This window comes from Cynocephalus volans, chromosome 12, assembly GCF_027409185.1.
Source record: "Cynocephalus volans isolate mCynVol1 chromosome 12, mCynVol1.pri, whole genome shotgun sequence".
Taxonomy (NCBI): domain Eukaryota; kingdom Metazoa; phylum Chordata; class Mammalia; order Dermoptera; family Cynocephalidae; genus Cynocephalus; species Cynocephalus volans.
Genome location: NC_084471.1, coordinates 105,869,217 through 105,881,053, shown reverse-complemented (window position 1 = coordinate 105,881,053; position 11,837 = coordinate 105,869,217).

The window sequence follows — 11,837 nt, the reverse complement described above, 5'->3', positions numbered from 1 at the left end:
CTGTTGGTTGTCTTTTAACTCTTTTAATTGTTTCTTTTGCTGTGCAGAAGCTTTTTAGTTTGATATAATCCCATTTGTTTATTTTTCCTTTGGTTGCCCGTGCTTTTGGGGTCGTATTCATGAAGTCTGTGCCCAGTCCTATTTCCTGAAGTGTTTCTCCTATGTTTTCTTTGAGAAGTTTTATTGTTTCAGGGTGTATATTTAAATCCTTAATCCATTTTGAGTTGATTTTAGTATACGGCGAGAGGTATGGATCTAGTTTCATTCTCCTGCATATGGATATCCAGTTATCCCAGCACCATTTGCTGAAGAGGCAGTCCCTTCGCCACTGAATAGGCTTGGTGCCTTTTTCAAAGATCAGCTGACAGTAAGTGTGTGGGTTGATTTCTGGATTCTCTATTCTATTACATTGGTCAGTGTGTCTGTTTTTATGCCAGTACCATACTGTTTTGGTTATTATAGCTTTGTAGTATAGCTTAAAGTCAGGTAGTGTTATGCCTCCAGCTTTATTGTTTTTGCTCAGCATTGCTTTGGCTATGCGTGGTCTTTTATTGTGCCATATAAATGTCTGGATAGTTTTTTCCATTTCTGAGAAAAATGTCTCTGGAATTTTGATGGGGATTGCATTGAATTTGTATATCACTTTGGGTAGTATGGACATTTTCACTATGTTGATTCTTCCAATCCAAGAGCATGGGATATCTTTCCATCTTCTTGTATCCTCTCTAATTTCTCTCAGCAGTGGTTTGTAGTTCTCATTATAGAGATTTTTCACCTCCTTGGTTAACTCAATTCCTAAGTATTTTATTTTTTCTGGTGGCTATTGTAAATGGGCAGGCTTTCTTGATTTCTCGTTCTGCATGTTCACTATTGGAGAAAAGAAATGCTACTGATTTTTGTGTGTTGATTTTGTATCCTGCTACTGTGCTGAAATCATTTATCAATTGCAAGAGTTTTTTTGTAGAGGTTTTAGGCTGTTCGATATATAGGATCATGTCATCTGCAAACAGGGACAGTTTGACTTCATCTTTTCCAATCTGGATGCCCTTTATTTCCTTCTCTTCTCTGATTGCTCTGGCTAGTACTTCCAACACTATGTTGAATAGGAGTGGTGAGAGTGGGCATCCTTGTCTAGTTCCTGTTCTTAAAGGGAAAGCTTTCAGCTTTTCCCCATTCAGGATGATATTGGCAGTGGGTTTGTCATATATGGCTTTGATTATGTTGAGATACTTTCCCTCTATACCTAACTTATAGAGGGTCTTTGTCATGAATGAGTGCTGAACTTTATCAAATGCTTTTTCAGCATCTATAGAGATGATCATATGGTCCTGGTGTTTGAGTTTATTAATATGGTGTATCACATTTATTGATTTGCGTATGTTGAACCAACCTTGCATCCCTGGGATGAATCCCACTTGATCGTGATGAATAATTTTACGTATGTGTTGCTGTATTCTGTTTGCTAGTAATTTAGTGAGGATTTTTGCATCTATATTCATCAAGGATATCGTCCTGTAGTTTTCTTTTTTGGTTATATCTTTCCTGGTTTTGGTATCAGGATGATGTTTGCTTCATAGAATGAGTTTGGGAGATTTGCGTCCGTTTCAATCTTTTGGAATAGTTTGTAAAGAATCGGTGTCAATTCCTGTTTGAATGTTTGGTAAAATTCTGCTGTGAATCCATGTGGTCCTGGGCTTTTCTTTGTTGGGAGCCTTCTGATAACAGCTTCAATCTCCTTTATTGTTATTGGTCTGTTCAAATTTTCTACGTCTTCACGGTTCAGTTTTGGGAGCTTGTGTGTGTCCAGAAATTTATCCATTTCCTCCAGATTTTCAAATTTCTTGGCGTATAGTTGTTTATAGTAGTCTCGAATGATTCCTTGTATTTCAGATGAATCAGTTGTAATATCGCCTTTTTCATTTCTAATTTTTGTTATTTGAGTCTTCTCTCTTCTTTTTTTTGTTAGCCATGCTAATGGTTTGTCAGTTTTATTTATCTTTTCAAAAAACCAACTTTTTGATTCGTTGATCTTTTGAATTGTTTTTTGGTTTTCAATTTCATTCAGTTCTGCTCTGATCTTAATGATTTCTTTCCGTCTGCTAACTTTAGGTTTGGATTGTTCTTGTTTTTGTAGTTCTTTTAGGTGAATTGTTAGTTTCTTCACTTGCCATCTTTCTATTCTTCTGAAGTGAGCATTTAATGCAATAAATTTTCCCCTCAATACTGCTTTTGCAGTATCCCACAGGTTTTGGTATGATGTATCATTGTTTTCATTAGTTTCAATAAATTTTTGGATTTCCTGCTTGATTTCTTCTTGGACCCATATGTCATTAAGTAGAATGCTGTTTAATTTCCATGTGTTTGTATAGTTTCCAGAGGTTCGTTTGTTGTTAATTTCTAGTTTTAATCCATTGTGGTCTGAGAAGATACAGGGGATAATTGCAATTTTTTTGAATTTATTGAGACTTGATTTGTGACCTAATATGTGATCTATCCTGGAGAATGATCCATGTGCTGATGAGAAAAATGAATATTCTGAGGTTGCTGGGTGGAATGTTCTGTAGATATCTGCCAATTCCAATTGGTCTAGAGTCTTGTTTAGATCTTGTGTTTCTCTACTGATTCTTTGCCTAGATGATCTGTCTAATATTGACAGTGGGGTGTTCAGGTCCCCTGCTATTATGGTATTAGTGTCTATTTCCTTCTTTAGGTCTAATAGAGTTTGTTTTATAAATCTGGCTGCTCCAACATTGGGTGCATACATATTTATGATTGTTATGTCTTCTTGATGGATCAGTCCTTTTATCATTAAGTAGTGTCCCTCATTGTCTCTTTTTATGGTTTTTAGTTTAAAGTCTATTTTGTCAGATATAAGAATAGCTACTCCAGCTCGTTTTTCTTTTCTGTTTGCATGGTAAATCTTTTTCCATCCTTTCACTCTTAGTCTGTATGAATCTTTATGGGTGAGGTGGGTCTCTTGTAGGCAGCATATAGTTGGGTCCTGCTTTTTGATCCTGTCAGCCAGTCTGTGTCTTTTAATTGGGGAATTTAAGCCTTTTACATTAAGAGTTGTTATTGAAAGGTGTTGATTTATTCCTAGCATTTTATTGGTTGTTTGGTTGTCTTAAGTGTCTTTTGTTCCTTGCTTTCTGATTTACTGTTTGTTTTCTGTGTTTGTTGGTTCCTTAGGTTGTAGATAGTGTTTTTGTTAGCTTGTTTTCTCTTCATGAATGCCATTTTTATTATACTAGCGGGTTTAGATTTTTCTTGGGTTTTTATGGCAGTGGTAGTTATTTTTCAGGAACCAAACCCAGTACTCCCTTGAGGATTTCTTGTAAGGGTGGTCTTGTGGTAGTGAACTCCCACAGTTTTTGTTTGTCTGAGAAATATACTATTTGCCCCTCATTTCGGAAGGATAGCCTTGCAGTGTAGAGTATTCTTGGCTGGCAATCTTTGTCTTTTAGTATTTTGAAAATATCATCCCATTCCTTTCTAGCTTTTAGGGTTTGTGATGAAAAGTCTGATGTTAACCTGATTGGGGCTCCCTTATAGGTGATTTGACGCGTCTCTCTTGCAGCTTTTAAGATTCTCTCTTTATCTCTGAGTTTTGCCAATTTGACTATGACATGTCTTGGAGAAGGTCTTTTTGGGTTGAATACATTTGGAGATCGTTGAGCTTCCTGGATCTGAAGATCTGTGATTTTTCCTATACCTGGGAAGTTTTCTGCCACTATTTTGTTGAATATGTTTTCAATGGAATCTCCATTTTCCTCCCCTTCTGGAATACCCATGACTCGGATTATTGATCGCTTATGGTTGTCTGATATCTCTCTCAGATTTTCTTCAATGTCCTTGATTCTTTTTTCTTTCTTTTTGTCTGCTTGTGTTATTTCAAACAGCCCATGTTCAAGTTCAGAGGTTCTCTCTTCAACTTCGACAAGCCTGCTGGTTAAACTCTGCGTTGTGTTTTTTATTTTGTTGAATAACTTCTTCAGTTCAGCAAGTTCTGCTACATTTTTTTTCAGGTCATTGATTTCCTTGTACATTTCCTCTTTCAGATCCTGTATACTTTTCCTCATTTCATCATGATGTCTAGCTGAGTTTTCTTGTGTCTCATTCAGTTTCCTTAGAATTATCACTCGAAATTCCTTGTCAGTCATTTCAAGGGCTTCTTGTTCTATAGGATCTAGAGTTTGAGATTTATTAACTTTTGGTGGTGTACTTTCTTGATTTTTTGTATTTCTGGTAACTTTTTTTTGGTGTTTATTCATTGTGGCCGGGGGTTTCACAGTCCACCGTTTTGAGACTAATGACTAACTAGGGTGTTGCTGTGGTTGCCAATTTGGTATGGCTCCCTCCGTGACTGCTCAGTTGGCCTCTAGTGCCTTGTGTGTGTGGTTGCCTCGGGTCTTGGGCTTCTCCGGGGAGCCACCTTTCTGGTCAGCTTGGACTCTGCTGGGCTGCTGGATCACGTACCACAGGGTGTGTGATCTCTGTTGAGCTTTCACTTCCTGTGCAGGACTTCTCCCCGTTCCATGTGCTCTGGCCCAAGCTGTTAGATCTTGCAATAGCGACCCCACTGGGTGTGTGGTTTTTGTCGAGTCTCCGCCTCCCTGGCCGCATGTCTCCCCACTCTGTGCACACTGTGCTGGGCTGGGGCATGTCTTCTGCACCCCTCGTCTATCAGCTGGGCCTTCAAGACCCTGCTCGGCACCGCCTCGCCCAGGAAGTCTACCAGGTTTCTGCTGGGCACAGACGACCGGTCTCTCTGGGTGCCTTTGTAGCACTATGTAGATCTTTCTCGGGTCTTGTTCACCTTTGTATCCCCCCAGTATAAACCGAGTCTAGCGCCCACCTGCAGCCTGGTCTCCAGCAGGTTCAAGCGGACCTGGGAACTCTCCTACCACACTATTCCCAACCAGAAATTCGTTAGGCTTTTTTCCAAACTGGTGGCCGCAGAGATGGTATCTGCCTCCCAGTAACAGGGAGTTTACCTGGCGCCGGAGTCCAGGGTATGGTGGCGTGACAGTCGGCCCACCCGTACTTCCTTGCCCTCCCGACACTGGCCCAGGACGCCCTCCGCCACCAGCCCCGCCAGAGAACCACCGAGGGAGTGGGAGCGAAGGCCGGTCCGCAGGCTCCGGAAAGCCTGGCGCCAGGCCAGCAAGTGGGAGGGCTCAGTGATGGCCAAGCAGGGTAGAGCTGCCCGCACCTGGGAAAATGGAGGCAGCACCTGGCGGTGAGTGGCCTGGTGGTGCAGGCGGGAGCCGCGTGGGCATCCACCCCCCGAACAGAGCTGTGCCAGGGGTCACTCACAGTGCTGTGCCAGGTCGGGTGCTCGCTCTCTGTCTCTGGTTTGCCGCCTTTCCCAGTTCTCGGCCGCTGCCGCCTCAGGCTGTTCCGTCGCAGCGCGGCTCGGGCACTCCCAGGAATCTTCTTTAATGCCGGCCTGAAACCTCGAATCCTGAATAGGGCAGCTGGCCGCCTTCAGCGCGGCCCCGGCCTCCGGGATCCTGGCTGCATCCACAGCAGCCCTGGCGCCGTGTTCCCTGTTTCGAGACTCACTATTGCAGCTAAGAAACAGTTCTTTTCCTGCTCCACACTTCAAAGCTGTTGCCTGTAAATGAGGCAGCCTTTCCTGCCGGGGGGCAAAGTGGCGGTCACCCCCCACGACCGGTCAGCAGCAGCAGTCCTCCCTTAAGAGATGGCGAGAGGAAGGTCCACAAGTTTCCCGGCTGCCTGAGGCCCAGTGGCCACCTTTTCCACCTCAGCTATTCCGCGCCAGCCGCCGCAGCCGCCGCCATCTTGAAAAACCCGGCTTTGTACAATTTGTACAAACCATTCCTTTTGTGTGGTAAGATTAAAACATTGCCTTGGCCTTGTAGTCAGATTTGAGGATATTCATGAATCCATATATTTTTTTTAACTAATGAATATTTTAACTATTAGAATATTAACAATTTCATTAATCAACCATTGTGGTCCTGTTTATTCCTTTTGGGGAGGGTCTTTAAAATAACAGGGGTAGATGATAAACATTTTGTTCTATTGATTTCGTACTTGAAATTTTATGGAAATACTCATATTCCAATTTCAATGTAATTAGAAAGAGAGCACACCATTCCATGAAATTAAAAGATTTCTCTTTTATTCTCTTTAGAATAGAGAAGTTTTCTTAAAAAGCATTGTTAATCATGCTTTCCTCACATTAGTGGTTTCCTAGTGAAGAGACCCTCTTAGAAAGACCACCAACGTGCACAGTCTCAGCCCGAATGTCAGAGGCCTCACCTTTTCCACACAAGTGAGGACATGGTGGTGGCTCACGTCTGTCCTGCTCACATAGCTAGATCTTTCAAGCTGAGTAGAATTAGAGAATAGATCAGAGGACGCTGTGAGACCTAAAGCAGATTGTCGTAAGGAACAAATGGTTATTCTTCAAACAATGTAGGACTAGGATTTTTATTTTATTTTTTTTATTATTATTATTAATTGATTAATTTATTTTTTTGCATTTCTTTTTTATTTTTTTAATTTTTTTTTATTCTTATTTTTTAAAAATTTTATTTTGTCGATATACATTGTGGCTGATTATTGCTCCCCATCACCAAAACCGCCCTCCCTTCTCCCTCCCCCCCTACCCCCCAACAATGTCCTTTCTGTTTGCTTGTCATATCAACTTCAAGTAATTGTGGTTGTTATATCTTCTTCCCCCCCCTGGTTTTGTGTGTGTGTGTGTGTGTGTGTGTGTGTGTGTGTGTGTGTGTGTGTGTGTGTGTGAATTTATATATTAATTTTTAGCTCCCACCAATAAGTGAGAACATGTGGTATTTCTCTTTCTGTGCCTGACTTGTTTCACTTAATATAATTCTCTCAAGGTCCATCCATGTTGTTGCAAATGGCAGTATTTCATTTGTTTATATAGCTGAGTAGTATTCCATTGTGTAGATATACCACATTTTCCGTATCCACTCATCCGATGATGGACATTTGGGCTGGTTCCAACTCTTGGCTATTGTAAGGAGTGCTGCGATGAACATTGGGGAACAGGTATACCTTCGACTTGATGATTTCCATTCTTCTGGGTATATTCCCAGCAGTGGGATAGCTGGGTCATATGGTAGATCTATCTGCAGTTGCTTGAGGAACCTCCATACCATTTTCCATAGAGGCTGCACCATGTATGAGAGTTCCTTTTTCTCCGCAACCTCACCAGCATTTATCGTTCAGAGTCTTTTGGATTTTAGCCATCCTGACTGGGGTGAGATGGTATCTCAGTGTGGTTTTGATTTGCATTTCCCGGATGCTGAGTGATGCTGAGCATTTTTTCATATGTCTGTTGGCCATTTGTATATCTTCCTCAGAGAAATGCCTACTTAGCTCTTTGGTGCATTTTTTAATTGGGTTGCTTGTTTTTTTCTTGTATAGTTGTTTGAGTTCCTTGCATATTCTGGATATTAATCCTTTGCCAGATGTATAATTGCAAATATTTTCTCCCACTCGGTTGGTTGTCTTTTAACTCTGTTAATTGTTTCTTTTGCTGTGTAGAAGCTTTTTAGTTTGATATAATCCGATTTGTTTATTTTACCTTTGGTGGCCTGTGCGTTCGGGGTCGTATTCATGAAGTCTGTGTCCTGTCCTACTTCCTGAAATGTCTCTCCTATGTTTTCTTTAAGAAGTTTTATTGTTTCAGGGTGTATATTTAATTCTTTAATCCATTTTGAGTTGACTTTAGTGTATGGTGAAAGGTATGGGTCTAGTTTCATTCTCCTGCATATGGATATCTAGTTCTCCGAGCACCGTTTGCTGAAGAGGCAGTCTCTTCTCCAGTGTATAGGCTTGGTGCCTTTGTCAAAGATCAGATGGCTGTAGGTGTGTGGGTTGATTTCTGGATTCTCTATTCTATTCCATTGGTCAGTATGTCTGTTTTTATGCCAGTACCATACTGTTTTGGTTATTATAGCTTTGTAGTATAGCTTAAAGTCAGGTAGTGTTATGCCTCCAGCTTTATTTTTTTTGCTCAGCATTGCTTTGGCTATGCATGATCTTTTGTTATTCCATATAAATGTCTGCATAGTTCTTTCCATTTCTGAGAAAAATGTCTTTGGAATTTTGAAAGGGAATGTATTGAATTTGTATATCACTTTGGGTAGTATGGACATTTTCACTACGTTGATTTTTCCAATCCAAGAACATGGGATATCTTTCCATCTTCTTGTGTCCTTTCTAATTTCTCTCAGCAGTGGTTTGTAGTTCTCATCATAGAGATTTTTCTCATCCTTGGTTAACTCAATTCCTAAGTATTTTATTTTATTTTTTTTGGCTATTGTAAAAGGGCAAGCTATCTTGATTTCCCTTTCTGCATGTTCACTATTGGAGAAAAGAAATGCTACTGATTTTTGGGTGTTGATTTTGTATCCTGCTACTGTGCTGAAATCATTTATCACCTCCAAGAGTTTTTTTGTAGAGGCTTTTGGCTGTTCGATATATAGGATCATGTCATCTGCAAACAGGGACAGTTTGACATCATCTTTTCCAATCTGGATGCCCTTTATTTCCTTCTCTTCTCTGATTGCTCTGGCTAGTACTTCCAACACTATGTTGAATAGGAGTGGTGAGAGTGGGCATCCTTGTCTAGTTCCTGATCTTAAAGGAAAAGCTTTCAGCTTTTCCCCATTCGGGATGATATTGGCAGTGGGTTTATCATATATGGCTTTGATTATGTTGAGATACTTTCCATCTATACCTAACTTATAGAGGGTCTGTGTCATGAATGAGTGTTGAATTTTATCAAATGCTTTTTCGGCATCTATAGAGATGATCATATGGTCCTTGTGTTTGATTTTATTAATATGGCGTATCACATTTATTGATTTGCGTATGTTGAACCAACCTTGCCTCTCTGGGATGAATCCCACTTGATCATGATGTATAATTTTGTGTATGTGTTGCTGTATTCTGTTAGCTAGTATTTTATTGAGGATTTTTTCGTTTATATTCATCAAGGATATTGGCCTGCAGTTTTCTACTTTTGATGCATCTTTGTCTGGTTTTGGTATCAAGGTGATGTCTGCCTCATAGAATGGGTTAGGGAGATTTGTGTCTGTTTCAGTCTTTTGGAATAGTTTGTAAAGAATCGGTGTCAATTCCTCTTTGAATGTTTGGTAAAATTCTGCTGTGAATCCATCTGGTCCTGGGCTTTTCTTTGTTGGGAGCCTTCTGATAACAGCTTCAAACGCCTTTATTGTTATTGGTCTGTTCAGATTTTCTACATCTTCATGGCTCAGTTTTGGGAGCTTGTGTTTGTCCAGAAATTTATCCATTTTCTCTAGATTTTCAAATTTGTTGGTGTATAGTTGTTTATAGTAGTCTCGAATGATTCCTTGTATTTCAGATGAATCAGTGGAAATATTACCTTTTTCATTTCTAATTTTTGTTTTTTGGACTTCTCTCTTCTTTTTTTTTTTTTTTTTTAAATGATAAATTAAATTTTATTAAAACTTAAAACTTTTGCACTTTATTTTTTATTTTTTATTTTTTTTAATTTTATTTTGTCGATATACATTGTAGCTGATTAATGCTCCCCATCACCAAAACCTCCCTCCCTTCTCCCTCCCCCCCTCCCCCCAACAATGTCCTTTCTGTTTGCTTGTTGTATCAACTTCAAGTAATTGTGGTTGTTATATCTTCTTCCCTCCCCCCCCCCCGATTTGTGTGTGTGTGTGTGTATGTGTGTGTGTGAATTTATATATTAATGTTTAGCTCCCTCCAATAAGTGAGAACATGTGGTATTTCTCTTTCTGTGCCTGACTTGTTTCACTTAATATAATTCTCTCAAGGTCCATCCATGTTGTTGCAAATGGCAGTATTTCATTCGTTTTTATAGCTGAGTAGTATTCCATTGTGTAGATGTACCACATTTTCCGTATCCACTCATCTGATGATGGGCATTTGGGCTGGTTCCAACTCTTGGCTATTGTAAAGAGTGCTGCGATGAACATTGGGGAACAGGTATACCTTCGACTTGATGATTTCCATTCCTCTGGGTATATTCCCAACAGTGGGATGGCTGGGTCGTATGGTAGATCTATTTGCAATTGTTTAAGGAACCTCCATACCATTTTCCATAGAGGCTGCACCATTTTGCAGTCCCACCAACAATGTATGAGAGTTCCTTTTTCTCCGCAGCCTCGCCAGCATTTATCGTTCATAGTCTTTTGGATTTTAGCCATCCTAACTGGGGTTAGATGGTATCTCAATGTGGTTTTGATTTGCATTTCCCGGATGCTGAGTGATGTTGAGCATTTTTTCATATGTGTGTTGGCCATTTGGATATCTTCCTTAGAGAAATGCCTACTTAGCTCTTTTGCCCATTTTTTAATTGGGTTGCTTGTTTTCTTCTTGTAAAGTTGTTTGAGTTCCTTATATATTCTGGATATTAATCCTTTGTCATATGTATATCTTGCAAATATTTTCTCCCACTCTGTTGGTTGTCTTTTAACTCTTTTAATTGTTTCTTTTGCTGTGCAGAAGCTTTTTAGTTTGATATAATCCCATTTGTTTATTTTTCCTTTGGTTGCCCGTGCTTTTGGGGTCGTATTCATGAAGTCTGTGCCCAGTCCTATTTCCTGAAGTGTTTCCCCTATGTTTTCTTTAAGAAGTTTTATTGTCTCAGGGTGTATATTTAAATCATTAATCCATTTTGAGTTGATTTTAGTATACGGTGAGAGGTATGGATCTAGTTTCATTCTCCTGCATATCGATATCCATTTATCCCAACACCACTTGCTGAAGAGGCAGTCCCTTCCCCAGTGAATAGGCTTGGTGCCTTTGTCAAAGATCAGATGGCAGTAAGTGTGTGGGTTGATTTCTGGATTCTCTATTCTATTCCATTGGTCAGTGTGTCTGTTTTTATGCCAGTACCATACTGTTTTGGTTATTATAGCTTTGTAGTATAGCTTAAAGTCAGGTAGTGTTATGCCTCCAGCTTTATTGTTTTTGCTCAGCATTGCTTTGGCTATGCGTGGTCTTTTATTGTGCCATATAGATGACTGGATAGTTTTTTCCATTTCTGAGAAAAATGTCTTTGGAATTTTGATGGGGATTGCATTGAATTTGTATATCACTTTGGGTAGTATGGACATTTTCACTATGTTGATTCTTCCAATCCAAGAGCATGGAATATCTTTCCATCTTCTTGTATCCTCTCTAATTTCTCTCAGCAGTGGTTTGTAGTTCTCATTATAGAGATTTTTCACCTCCTTGGTTAACTCAATTCCTAAGTATTTTATTTTTTTGGTGGCTATTGTAAATGGGCAGGCTTTCTTGATTTCTCCTTCTGCATGTTCACTATTGGAGAAAAGAAATGCTACTGATTTTTGTGTGTTGATTTTGTATCCTGCTACTGTGCTGAAATCATTTATCAATTCCAACAGTTTTTTTGTAGAGGTTTTAGGCTGTTCGATAGATAGGATCATGTCATCTGCAAACAGGGACAGTTTGACTTCATCTTTTCCAATCTGGATGCCCTTTATTTCCTTCTCTTCTCTGATTGCTCTGGCTAGTACTTCCAACACTATGTTGAATAGGAGTGGTGAGAGTGGGCATCCTTGTCTAGTGCCTGTTCTTAAAGGAAAAGCTTTCAGCTTTTCCCCATTCAGGATGATATTGGCAGTGGGTTTGTCATATATGGCTTTAATTATGTTGAGATACTTTCCCTCTATACCTAACTTATAGAGGGTCTTTGTCATGAATGAGTGCTGAACTTTATCAAATGCTTTTTCAGCATCTATAGAGATGATCATATGGTCCTGGTGTTTGAGTTTATTAATATGGTGTAT